Raw genomic sequence first — 14,002 nt, 5'->3', positions numbered from 1 at the left:
ACATTAATTTCATCAAGAAACACCCCCACAGACATACTCAGAATATTTTTAAACCAAATATTGGGGCACACTGTGGCTCAGTCATGTTGACACATACAATTAACTGTCACACCAGGCTTACTCTGGGCTTTGACTTTAGACTGCTTCTGTTTCAATCTTGAACCCACTAGTTTACTCATCTGTAAAATGTGAAGGTTAAATGAGAGTTCATGTATTCCTTAGAACATGGCTTGGCTTTTCTAGGCACATAATATTTTCGAGGCTGTTGTTTTTTCCATTATTGTTGCTATGATTGTTATTGTCATTTATAAGATCCTTACCATATGTTTACTGACAGTTAAGCAGTAGAAACAAGGTTTGGGAATGGTAGTCTAATCACTAAACTTAGAAACTGCATTTTTTATTAGAAACTGTGTTTCTGTACTTAAGCTACGAAATGTGGTTATCAAACTGAATTTGCTTACAAATATTGTAAAATGAGCTAATTATTTTTGGGTCAATTTACTCCACCACCATATATAGTGCTGAAAATTTTTCTGGTTAAAACAGTTCGGATCCACTGGGTTTGGCTTTTTCATGCAGAATGGGGAAGTGCAAATAAATAAAGCAAACCTCCTTTATATCCTGATAGGAAAAGAAGCCTGATTTTCCCACAGTACTAAATCATGGGAGAGTACAGAATAGGAGATGGAATCAGAGGAAATTCAATTATTAGCCCAAATTATTGTCACTATAATAAAATACGAAAATGCTAGTAATTTAATATGCTGTTCAATGTTGAGATTATAATACCCATGATTTCAATGACAGCTTTAATACTGCAATCAGTAATGAAAGGAGGCTTTAAAATCAGATCATGTGGATTTAAATCTTGGTTTCTTTCAACTGCCAATTAGTGACATTAAGAAAATTATTAACTTCTCTAAACCTTCCTTTTCAAATCTATAAAATGACATTATCATATCTTGTAAGATTTAAATAAACTAATCCACGTAAGTACTTTGAATAGTGGCTGAGTTTGAACTGGCACCCAAAGTTTATAGATTCAAATCTATGAAATGCCAGATATGTACCTCTGTCTCCAAAATGCACCAATAAGTTTGAACTGTCACCCAAGTTTATAGATTCGAATCTATAAAATGCCATTATCATATGTTGTAAGATTTAAATAAACTGATCTATGTAAGTACTTTGAATAGTGACTGTAACATGGTAAAGCAGTCAAATGTCTTCTATTATCTTTGTTAGTAATGTCATTGTTATTATTATTAACTTTAATCCCCTATCTTTCAGATATGTGCCTCTGTCTCCAAAACGTATCTACTTTCATGCCCTGTAGGCATTTCAAGTTTGGTGTATTTAAAAGTAAATATATTCTCACCTCTCCTAATCTTTCCCTCATTTTTTCCCTCTTACCTCAAAAAATGTGCTCCTCCAAACCAGAAACTCATCGCCTAGCCAGAAACCCAGATATTGTCCTATATCCTCTTTCACAATCACCTGCCAGTTGCCAAACGAGTCTTTTGCCAATCCTTGCCAAAGCCAACGCCTTGAACCCACCTAAAGATCCGATGTTCAGGCCTGACTCCAGTCTGAGCCCCGTGAATTCTTCCCAATACCTCCAAGGTATTGTCACACTAAATCTGAAATGAACAGCTAACAGAGTTCAGGATGAGATCCGAACTCTGAACTGACACCTACTTTTTCACATCACGTCTCCTCCTGCCAGTGCCTGTAGCACGGCCACGGGGAGGACCAGAAGATCTTCGAACTCGCAGTGCTGATCTCCTCCCTCCCTACTTGACTACCATCTACTTTTCTTTAAAGCTCAGTTCAAATATTGATCCCTCTGAGAAGCCTTTTTAAATAGCTTCTGTATGATTTTCAATTTCTCTTCTCTGTGTATCCATAGTGTCTTGTGTAAACTTTTATCAGAGAACTTGTGGTACAGATCGTAAAAGCCAGCTTGAGGACATGGACTGTGACTTTAATGCTCTTGTGTCTGAAACATGGTAAATAAAACATCTTGCCTACTATGAAGAGAAGCAAAACAACTGTCACCTTAAGGTTTTTCTCTGAAAGGAGGAGAGAATCAATATCCTGTGTCCCTTTCCCAGATTCCAACCTTATGGAGGCTGGTCTATTATTGGTAGAAAAGGGAAGAACACACACTTTGAAAGAATACACCTTAATTTGACCTTGAGTACTACCTAAGAATTTGAGAACTTATGTAGCTTACAGAAACCTTAAAAGAAAAGCTTAAAAAGGAAAATCTCAAAGCATTTTTTGTGTTCATGAAGGTAGATATTCTAGGTAGCTGGCTCTTTTGTGTATGACATCCATTTACACTTTTTTGTTTATGAGTTATAACCTCTACAAAAGGGACATAGATTGCTCTATTAACACAACTCAGAAATATTTATAGTCTTTCCATAAAATGACCTTATTAGACTAGATTGCAGTCATGTACACTTCGGAGGAAGGAGGAGGTGAGGTCTCTTTTGGACATTTTACTTTGCTATAGATATTGTAACTTATTTGAACTAAAGGATAAATCCAGACCTGGACTGGCACCCAAGTTTATACCTGTCCTCATTATTAATTGATTTGGGAATGTATATTATCAGACTTGGCATCCACAATTCACTTGGTGGACTCCCACATCATCTTTTTTTTTATGCTACTTACCTTTACGAAAATAGTCTCCTGCTAATGGATTGGTTTCTTGGCTTGGAAATAGAGTAACTGCGAGATCTTCTTAACCTAAATAATTGGGGGTCTTTTCACCAAATTATCCTGTCTTTTGCATAGGACTCCTAGGATAAGATCCTGTAGGACACTTTCTTTTGTGGTCAAGAGAAGGAATGATGATTAAGGCATAAAACAGCCCAAGTGCTATATTCTTCCTTGGGTTATACATCTCTCTGGCTACTTATCAAGGTCCTTTGCAAAGTAATAGTCTCCTCCTCTGAAGGGGATTTTCCTACCTCCTTTCTTATGTCACTAAGTTTGAAATCTGTCCTGGGGTTAGATTAAAACTGGATTTACATTCAGGCACAAGAATAAAATGTTTTGGTAAATTCTACCTTCCATTATTCACAAAAGCAGAGTAATATTCATATCATTTGTTGAGTTTGCATTTAGGTTTTATTGGTTAGGTACAGAATATATCTGCAGTTATCTTTCTGGCAATTTTATTGGAAGATGCCTTATATCACTTCAGTGTCTAGTCAAAGCCTGACAATTAAACTGGGTTCTAAGCAGAGGGTAAGAGTGTGTGGAGTCATTTGGCAAGAAAACTAATAAGAGCAAAAACAGAACTGACCTACAATTTATAGGTGAGAATCTGCAGTAAAAGAGAATGTGGGGGAAAAAGCCACGTATCTGCAGAGGGCTTCTCAGAAGTGACTCTTAAGGACAAAACTCAGGGGCATCAAACACTTTGGGCTGTTACTGCACAAAGCAGGAGCAACCTAATTGCTTTGCCACTGCAAATATTTTGCCCAAGTATTTTATGGAGATTATCAGTTATTAAAATATAATGCTTTGATTTAGTATTAAAAAGTTCTTTTTTTCCTCCTGAATAGGTATTTTATCTTAAATTCATTTTCATTTGTTTTGATTGATTTTGGCTTTTTACACTTTACATTAACAGCTCAGCAACCTAATTTTATCTTTTCTTCACCTTCCCAAAGCAGACACTTCCTCACTATCTGTGTGTTCCTGTTTAAGGTTTTGCCTGTTAGAGAATGATGCTTATGTTCACTTTGATTTCTCCTTCCAGATAGAGGCAGCTCTGTTGATGGGAGATGCCTGGTCTCTCTATACACTCCTCCCCCTGTAATTCACTCCATCCTGGGGAGGGAAGGTGACTAATCTGACTAATAAAATTAGGAATAATAAACTAAGCATGCATAGCCCAGCTGTCCTCCTTGTCTTTGGAACAAGGTCCATTTGGGAAGCAGATTTTCTTCTCCAGCAATGGCCCTGCTGGCATGACTGATGACCAGCATACCATGAGTCTGGAGGAAATGGTATAAATCTTCCCATATCTGGCACTAACAGATCTAAAGTCACCCTGTACCAATAGTAAAAAAGACAAGGAGAGCAGATTGAGGCCAAGTTTCTTTTCCTCCTCAAATTTTTGAGAACCTGTGTGGCATGCTCTTTCTTAAGTGTTCTAATGGATATTAGCATTTAGTGCAGGGACCAGGAGTATGGAGAAATAAAAGTAGAATTTTTTAGTAAAATATAAATTTGGTGACTCTTGGCTTGAGGTTTGAGACTTTGGGTTTCGTTGTGGGGACAGGACATTTTGACATTGCTATTTTGTAGAAGCTTCTTTTAGGTCCTTGGAGAAAAAGTGTCCATTAACTTTTTCATTAACTTTTTTCTGCTGTGGCCTGGACAAAGGTTTTAATTCAGCTGCAGTGACAGCTTGTCCTGTGTGAGTAACTACAGCTTCTGGTTGTGTGGTCTGTGGCTGAGGGGGCTATTTCTATATGGTTGGGGAGAAGTCCACAAAGGCCATGTAGCTCTGAGAGGAGAGTTCCCCGCCCAGGACAAGTTCCCTATGAATCTGGTGAGATAAAATAAAGGCAAGGGCGAGAAGTTGGGAATTAAAGGGGTTTACTCTCACAGCTCAGACTCTCTTCAGTTGTACCAGTGGCTTTCTCAGCTCCTTCTCAGTTCTCACGGCTCCTGCTCTGAACACCAGGTGCCTGGATCTCTCCTACATTCCTGGGAACTCCCTCCTGCAAGGCACTGTCTCCTCCCGTCTGCCCCTGGCACTGGTAGGAACTCAGTAGGTGGGTCCCTGGTGACTGGCGGATGCCTGACCAACTACGTAGTAGGAACAGAGGCGAGGACAGAATGGGTGTTGCCTCTCCATCCCTACCCTGGGCCCTCAGTCCTGTAACTAACTCATCCGCCTGTTCTGCCCCATAAACATTCATAAATGTACAAACAGGCTATATATATATATATATATATATATATATATATATATATGGACAGTAGGTGCCGTTAAGGCGAGGTCGGAATCCTGGTCAGAAATATCCATTTTCCCCACAGCCATAAGGTTGCTGAGTAACTGGTATAGTTAGAGAAAAATAAGAGGCTGTGAAAGTAACTCAAGGGGAGACACACAGGCCTTAGAGATGCAAAGATTAAATTGCAGCCGGCAGACAACCTCAGGGTGAGCACTGCTAAGACTTACTACACTGCTGCAGCTTTTCTGGAGCAATGATTCAGTGAGGCATTGGTTAACTGAAAAGTATTGTCTCTTCAGAAACAACAAAAAACTGAGTTGGGAGTCTGTTACAAGATATTAAAAACATTATTGTTAAAACAGTACCATCAGACCTTGTACAGGCAACACTTGTTCTGTTGTCCATACTGTATTCAGATCCAGGGAGTTATCTGTATGGCAGCTAAACTGGGGCTAAACTTGGATTCATGTGTTTTGTACATTAAGTATAAAAGTCTCCCTACCTCTGTCCTCCAATCGGGTCTCAAACTGGCATTAGATTAATTATATATGTGGAGAAATTTTCCTTGGGAGGCAAAATACTTATACTCAAGTCATTGTAGAGCAAGAAGTGGTAAAACCAGTTGCTGGGCTCAGACCGAAGGTCAGCTCACGAGAGTGCGACTCACGAATGTGCGAGCTGACATTCAGGATGGTATTCAAGGCCAGGGACACAGGACTCAGAGGAAAAGGGGTCACAAAATCCTAACTACAGTGCCAAAATCAAGTTCCTCCTTGAGAAACTAAACCCAGTTGAGCTGACAAATCTTAGATTATGATATTCATATCAAAGAAAATTTTCTTTTAACAGACAAGACTGAATTTCTGTCATGGTTTGCAGTAGCATTAAGAATTCTAGAAACTGACTTCTGCTTCTTCCTTCCTGGTTTTGGGAAAGCAGGCTTTCATTTTAAGAGTGATGTGACCTATAGGTTTTGCAGATGCTCCTTAGAGGTTGAGGAATATTCCTTCTTTTTCAAGTTTGTAGAGATTAAAAAAAAATCATGAGTGAATTAAGTGTTTAACCTACAAATTCAATTTTCTCAATAAATACAGGGCTGACTATTTAGTTTATCTAATTCTTCGTGAGCAAATGTTGGTAGTTTTTTGTGTTTTGTGGATTTTGTCATTTCATAAAATTTGTTAAATGTATTGATAAAAAGTTGTCAAAATATTTTCTTATTATTTTAAAGTATGTAGAGTCCCTAGTGATGCCATTTCTCTCATTCCTAATATTGGTAGTGTGTTTATTTCTTTTTTTTCTCCTGTTCAGTGTGGTAAGAGGTTTATTAATTGATCTTATCAAAGAACTACATTTTGGTTTCCTTGATTGTCTCTGTTTTTCTGTTCTCAACTCAATTGCTTTCTGTTCCTTATTTCTTCCTCTTTGCATATGTTGTGTTCAGTTTGCTATTTTTTAGTTAATTAAGGTAGAAAAAAATTCGTGATTTGAAACTTTTCCATCTTTCCCATATAATCATTTAATGTTATACATTTTCCACTAAGGACATCTTTAACTGCATCATGCAAATATTGATATATATCATTTTAATTCAGGTGAAATTCTTATTTCCCTTGTGGTTTCCTATTTGTTCCATGGGGTATTTCAGATTGAATTGCATTTTTGAGGCATCTTTTTGTTTTGATTCCTAGTTTAATTCCATTATGGCCAGATAATATATTTTATATAAATTAAATTATTTAAAATTTTACAAAACCTTTTTATGACACAGAGTATTATATATCATGGCGAAAGTAGAGTTTTAAAAGTGTGTTTTCTGTTGTTGGATCAAGTGTTCTATAAATGTCAATTGGGTCGAATTAGTTGACTATATTGTTCATCTCCTACAGTCTTACTGCTTTTTTTTTTTATCAAAAAAACCCCACTTATTTATTGTTTGTCTTATCTATTACTGACAAAGGAGTGTTGAAGTACCCAGATAGAATTGTGAGTTTGGGCACATTTCTCCTTTCAGTTTTATCCATTTTGCTGAATGCATTTTGAAGCTCTGTTAGATGAATACACATTTAGGGTGGTGATGTCTCTTGGATAATCGATCCTTTCATTGTTGTGCAATATTCCTCTTCTTCATAACATGCTTGCTTAGACATCTTCTTTTTCTGTGTTCATGTTTTCCATCTTTTCAGTTTTTACTTATTTGGATGTTTTTCACTCTTTGAATGATGTATCTATATGTTGATGTGTGAGGTAGATTTATTTTCCTTCTGTTTTTGGTTTTCAACAGTTGAAAAATGATATATCTGGGTATATTCTATCCTGCTCTTTGTTTTCTGAATTTCTTGGATCTTTGGTTTGCTATCTGTCATTAATTTGGGAGAACTCTTGACTATCATTTACTAAAATATTTCCTTTGTTTCGCTTTCTCCTTCTGAGCCTCCAGTTACACATATGTCAAATCATGCAATTTTTGTCCCACAGCTTTTGGATGCTTAGTTTATTAATTTGTTCTTTCTTTGTGTTCTAACATGTTTTTCATACTTTACACTTGTAGAACTAAAGTACAGCCTGACATAAACTCTTTCTATTACTGGAAATGATATACCTTTCTTTCTGCTGGCCTTTACTATGGAGGTTGAGTCAATCTGCTCAGAAATTGAACTGAGTTTAGCTTTAATTTCTGTTATGGATATCCTTAGATCACCATAATCTTCAAATTCTGCTAATGTTAGGTTGAAATAAATGTTCTCATAGACTTCAGTGACCTTTAATAATATGCCTGTATCACTTTGGGAAACAGAAGACTAGTTTAATTTCAAGAACTTGTTTATAGCTTTGTGATTCTCTGATGATAGAGTGAAAGAATGAATGGGCAGGGAGTGAAGGAGGAGTATAATGTTTTAGACATCAAAGCTCTTTTTATTAATAAAATTTTTTTTTTCTTTGAGTCATAGAGTGGCATTTTTAGTTTGACTAGGTGAGTGATTGAATAAGAATTTAAGACTCTGTACTACTTATCAAATGTTGGCAATAGATCTAGAAACAAGGACTGGCAAGTAAGAAAATAATAATGTATCAAGCTGTTATTAACTTTAGCAAAGTAACAGTGTCGCCGATGCTAGTGGGAGATTTGGTCAAGTAAATAGTATCAATAGCTCTGTAAAAGTGTAACCACACAGTAAGGATCTCAGGAACATTGTAAATAGCACACTTGAATGACTGTTATCAGGGAATATTGTTAGTCATGGTTTTGAATGGCAGTAGTCTCTATGGATTATAAATGTTAGAGTTGAGTGACAGGACTGTTAAAAATATTATTAACAGAAATAGATGAGCATGAAACAGTTTTGAATTAAGGTTTCTTTACACAAATTCTTGAGTAGAAGTCTTTAGAGAATTGGTTCAAACTTTTCAAAATACACCTAAAAATAAAATAGACATTTTAACCACTGTGAAAGATCACATAACTGATAGCCACTTATCCTTGTACATAATGCTCTCTGAGACAGCTAAGATGTAAAAGCATTGTGTAAAATCTATATCCTTTGTAACTAAGCAGTCAAGATTATTCTCATACTAGCACTTGTTCATGTGTTATTGTAGGACTAGATAGAAAAGGTTGGAATGTTCTTAGGGAATATTATGAAGCAGTGCTAAATTTGTTGAAAAATTTTATCTATATATAAATGTTCTAGTAAGAAGGAAGGCTTTTAAAATCAATTTCTGGAAATGATCTATTGTTAAGAAATCCAACTTTCTGTTGCATAAAGCTTTCAAGTAATGAGCAGGTCTGATGGAGCATTTAGTCAGGACTAAAGGACCCTTCAGAGCCAGAAATGCATGGGAAAAAGGTGATGTGAGAGTAGAAAATAGAACTGGGAATGCCTAAAAACATTTTAGGAAAGATAAGGCTTTAGGAGTGAGGTGGAACATTTGTCAGAAGTAAATGAACATTAGCTGTGGTGGAATAATATACAGAATCTTCAAGGAACATATGTGTATATACATGAGATGCTTATAAGTTGCACTGATTGATGAAAAATATTCACTGATATGGATAACTGCTATCAAACAAGACTAAATTATTTCATTGTCCAAACATAATACTATTTAAATTCATTCTTGTGATTTGTTAATCCAAGTGCTCAATTACAATATTTGGACTGAAGGAGGCATTTTGAATGTAGGGTATAAAGAGGCACAGTGTTTCTGTTGTTACAGTGATTGAAAAAGAGGGGTGCTATGTGCCATGTGGACCAAGGATGATAAATGTCTTGCCATGTGCAGAACAGTGCACATAACACATAATTGGCTTGTGTCAAATAAAAAATGCCAGGACCATAATAGCCAGTATACCCTTTAAAAATCGTGGTAAACTTTAACATATGTTCAACAGTAAACACATGATTTTGCTCCATCTTACAGTTTGCTTCTCAGGAACACAATCATCTCCAGAAAAGGATGCAATCTCTTCGCCATTTGACAAAATTGGAAAGCAAGCCAATTTTCTGTTTATAGTAAGTTTGGACCCACTATACACTTCCCATTTTATATTGTGCCATTGGATAAGTATACAACTTTGAATTCTTGGAAATAACATGAGTAGATATAAATATGAAGTATAAAGAATTTAAAAATGAACTATTCAGCAACCACAACAATTTGGTCCCTACATATATATGTTGAATGGAACAAATTTTAAGTCAGTCCTTTTGGGAATATAAGAAAAAGAAATAATTAAAAGTTAGTTGTTGAAAATTGCACTCAACAGATATCAGACACAGAGTAGACTTGTTATAAGGCCTTGATAAAAAAAGAGAAATATGGAGGACATTAAACTGTTGTCTAAGAACCACACTCACATTGCCTCCTAGAGTGGCGATGGAACAGGGTGTGCATATTGATGGAACAAGAACCTACAGAGGGGAGATAACCTCTTTTATAAAATCAGAAAGACTTACGCATTTAGGCAGAGCACAAATACCTGTTAATTATACCTGTTGTTTATAGCAAAGTGGTACAATTGCATAAGCACAGGTTTCCTGAATTTTGGAGTAAAGAGGTATATTGATAAGTTTCCACTGAGAAATCTTGCCGTAAAAGAAAATAAGTGTACATTCCATCTTATTGCTCATTTAAAATGTTTAACAAGACCCTTATATGGTCAGTAGTGAACATTTTTGTTTATGAGTCTGTAGAATTGCTCCAGTCCTCAGTATCCCTAATCTGTCTTCTTTCTTAGAGCTTATGTTCATTAACTTAGTGTTTTCTGCTATTGAATTTTATAGAATCTAAATTGAGTATTTTAATATTTCACTTTTTGCTTTTCACTAATTAATCATATCCATGACATGTATCTTAATAAAAATTTTAACTTTTCAGTAATTATTCATTGATATAGTATATATAACTTTCCATTTCTCATGATATTCAGTTTGAAGTGATGACTTAAAATTGTATAAATTATTTATACTAGTAATAATAACTGCCATTTATTTGGAGCATACTATATGCAGGAACTTTATATGCAATATTTCTAATTCTCCTAATAATTTCACAAGAGTGTTTTCCTAGTGTAAAGTCAATTCCTGGTTAGTTTATAAGGGAAATGTATGTTAAGAGTTGGGCCTCAGAGGCCCAAAGCTTTATTATACTCTGTTCTTTGTACAGTACTATTACTAGTCACAGAGCTAAAATTGTTGGTTTTAAAGAGAGAAGTAAAGCTATCATGCATGATAAATAAAGGATTTATTGTAATTGACCTTTTACAACTGTGGGAGCCAGTCAAAAACTCCAAGTAAAGCTATCATTTCTGTATCTGGTGTTGGTTGTGAAATCAGCAGTCCATTGGGAACGGAAGATGAAATGTGGTTGAACAAAAATTAACTGGAACTCTTGAGGATGAGCTGGATTCCATTATGATAAACTGGTACCTGCATTTATCTCTTGTCATCTCCAAGTCTCCAGTTTCAGTAATGCCAGTGATCTGTAGAAGCTGGAACAGTTGGTTCTGAAGCTGCAGGTTCATGAGGGCAGGATTGGGAGAAGCTGAAGGAGATCTAGAAGGAGCTGGAGGAGGGTGCTGCTGGGCCAGCTGTTAGGTTCAAACCAACCAAGCAAGCGAGCAGGTCAGGGACGACTTGCGTGAACCGCAACAAAGCAAGGCTCAGCACTGGACCTCCGCAGGAAAACACGGCTGCTGTACTTCACTTCTGCCTCCCAACCACACAGGGATGGGAAATCTGAGAAACCAGAATTCCAGCTTAGCTAAGGTGACACAGTACAAAGGCATCAATGTGGTTATAGACAAGGCTGATTTTCTAGCAAGAAGATTATGTGGAAATATGTCAAAAAATGATAACTTGAATTTTCATACATTTTTCTTTACTTACCAAATATACTCACAGTTATGTCTCAGTCTACTAAGTAAACAAGCATACACAGTAATATTTTTCAGGAGTGGAAGAGGAAGACACAAATTATTTACCACTTACAATGTTTATTTTATATAAGGGAAGCAAAATGATGAAATCCATTGACTAAGATTTTGAAGCATAGGAAATTCTATCTGAAACATTTTCTAACTCAAACTAGAGGTATCTATAATTCTAATGAGCTCTGCATGAATGGAGAAAATGATAATGAATATCATTAGAAAAGAAAGATCAAGCAATTGTTTTTGTTCTGCTCTGTGGCTGTGGTCTCCACGTATAAGCTGGAAGTTTCTGTAGGAGTCAGAGTGCCCTAATGAAAACATTTTAGAAGTGACATTTTAGTACAAAGAAAATGAATCTAATCAGCTTTAGAGAAAGAGGTCTAATGTGTCTATAAACAGACACATTACTCTGTGGTGTAAGTAATAGAGTTAAGAAAGAGTATAACTTCAAAATTTCCATATTCCAAATGTTCATATAGAAATAAAAAATGTCAGCCACAAAAATATATATAGCATTTTCATCCAGAGATGGTGGCAATCCTGGTGTGCCTCTTGAATGGTGTGACAGCATCATATTACAAGGACATCATATAACAAGGAAGTCCTCAGGATTCTTAGGGCATCATAGCTATCCTAAAAGAGAAACTAATGTTGGTTTTTTTAAATTATAAAGTTATTGAGGAAATTTTAAAAAACACAGACAAGCAAAAAAACAATCCCAGTAGGTATTAGTCAAAGGAGACTTCATTAGTTACCTATTTTGGGTAACAAAATACCCTAAAATTTAGCATCTTTAAATAACACACATTTTCTCAGTGTTTCAGTGGCTTAGCTGAGTTCTCTGCTTTGTTGTTCTCACATGGCTGTGGTTAAGGTATAGGTGCAGGTCTTGATTCTTACCCGAAGGCTTTCCTGGGGAAGGATCTTACTCAGTGGATATTGGCAACATTCAGTTCCCAACAGGCTCTTGGCTGGAGGCTACCCTCATAGCCTTGCCACGTGGTCCTTTCCCCAGTGGCATGCTTTCCCATGCTTCATCAACGTGTGTAAGCTAAGCAAGCAGTGGAGACTGCCAACAGAATGCAAGTCACAAACTTCTGTAACCTAATTACAAAAGTTACATCCCTTCAACAGAGCTGTATTCTAGTTATTCAAACAGATTGATTTCATAATGTATTTAATATCATAAGGCAGGGGTCACTGGACCATATTGGAGGCTCTCTGTCAGCCTCAATTCTCTCTCACTCAGCATCCAGCTGGAAACAGAAACATTGGAAAATGTAGCTTAGCCATGTCAGTACATTACAAAGCCATAACGTGCTCAGTGTTGTCATGAAAACCTCTACATCTCATTTGCTTAACATAGTAAAGGTTTATTTTTTGCCCTCTCATGAGGATACTGCTGTCACTGGAGCAGGGAGTTCTGGTCCCAGGATCCTTTGATCCAGTAGTTCCACCAGTGAACATTCGCAACTACCCAGTGGAAGAGATTTTTTGCGATCTTCTCATTCTCTCTCACCTACCTGTCATTACTCCTTCCTTCTCAACATGCGCGAACACATCCAAGTATATTTATATATGGTATTCTGTGACTTCTTAAACTTGCTCTACTTAACAGCATTAAGATATCACTGGAATCTTTCTGTGACTATATTATATATGGAATGATCTTAAATGTTTAAATATTTTTATGGATTTCAGTGGTTTTCAATTATATTTCTATCATTGCACATTTAGGCTGCTCCTAGATTGTTAAGTAACTCTAGTACTTTATTCCTTTAGTTTAATTGCTAGAACTGAAATTAATAAATCAAGGATTTGAGTATTTTTAAACTGTCAGTAAGAATTAGCAAGAAATATATTGTATCAATTTACATTCCTATCAGTAATGCATGAATGTGTTGTTTATGTATGCCATTGTTGGGAATTAATTTATTATAAATACTTGCTAATTTGTATTAAAGAGCATTTATCTTAATTTCCTTTTTTTTTTTTGATTGGGGCAACCAGTTGAAGTTCATCTTTCTTACTTGCCAATTCATGTCCTTTACCACATATCTATTAGAAATGATCACATTTTATGATTTGTAAGAGTGCTTCCTATAGTAACAATAATATTTTTCATGCATCTATTTTAAAAATAATTCATAATCTCTTGATTATAAGAAATTCCAGTTGGTCCTTATAAAGATGCTGGTAAGAATATTACTTGTTTTTAACTTGTTAATCCTCCTGGAGTAATATAAATTTTTGTGTTATGTGTTAATGATTTCAGTGAAATCCGCTAGCTAAACCTATCAAATCCTTAATATGGATTCCAGTGATTTTATGTCCACAGTATGGACAATTAACTATTTAAAAGTGTTGTCACTAGCATTTACCTCTCATCCCTGTCTAGGACTGGTGCACTGTCGATAAAGGACTCTATACTACCCCAAATTTATCTGCCCCTTCCTTTTTTAAACTTTGTATTTTGAAAAAAATTGTCTTATAGGAGATTTGCAAAAAAACTGTACAGAAATTTCCTTTATATCTATCACCCAACTTCCTCTAATTTTAACATCTTATACACCGTACT

Source organism: Manis pentadactyla, chromosome 6, assembly GCF_030020395.1.
Source record: "Manis pentadactyla isolate mManPen7 chromosome 6, mManPen7.hap1, whole genome shotgun sequence".
Lineage (NCBI taxonomy): Eukaryota > Metazoa > Chordata > Mammalia > Pholidota > Manidae > Manis > Manis pentadactyla.
The sequence above is the reverse complement of the archived record's forward strand: the minus strand, read 5'-3'. Positions refer to the sequence as shown.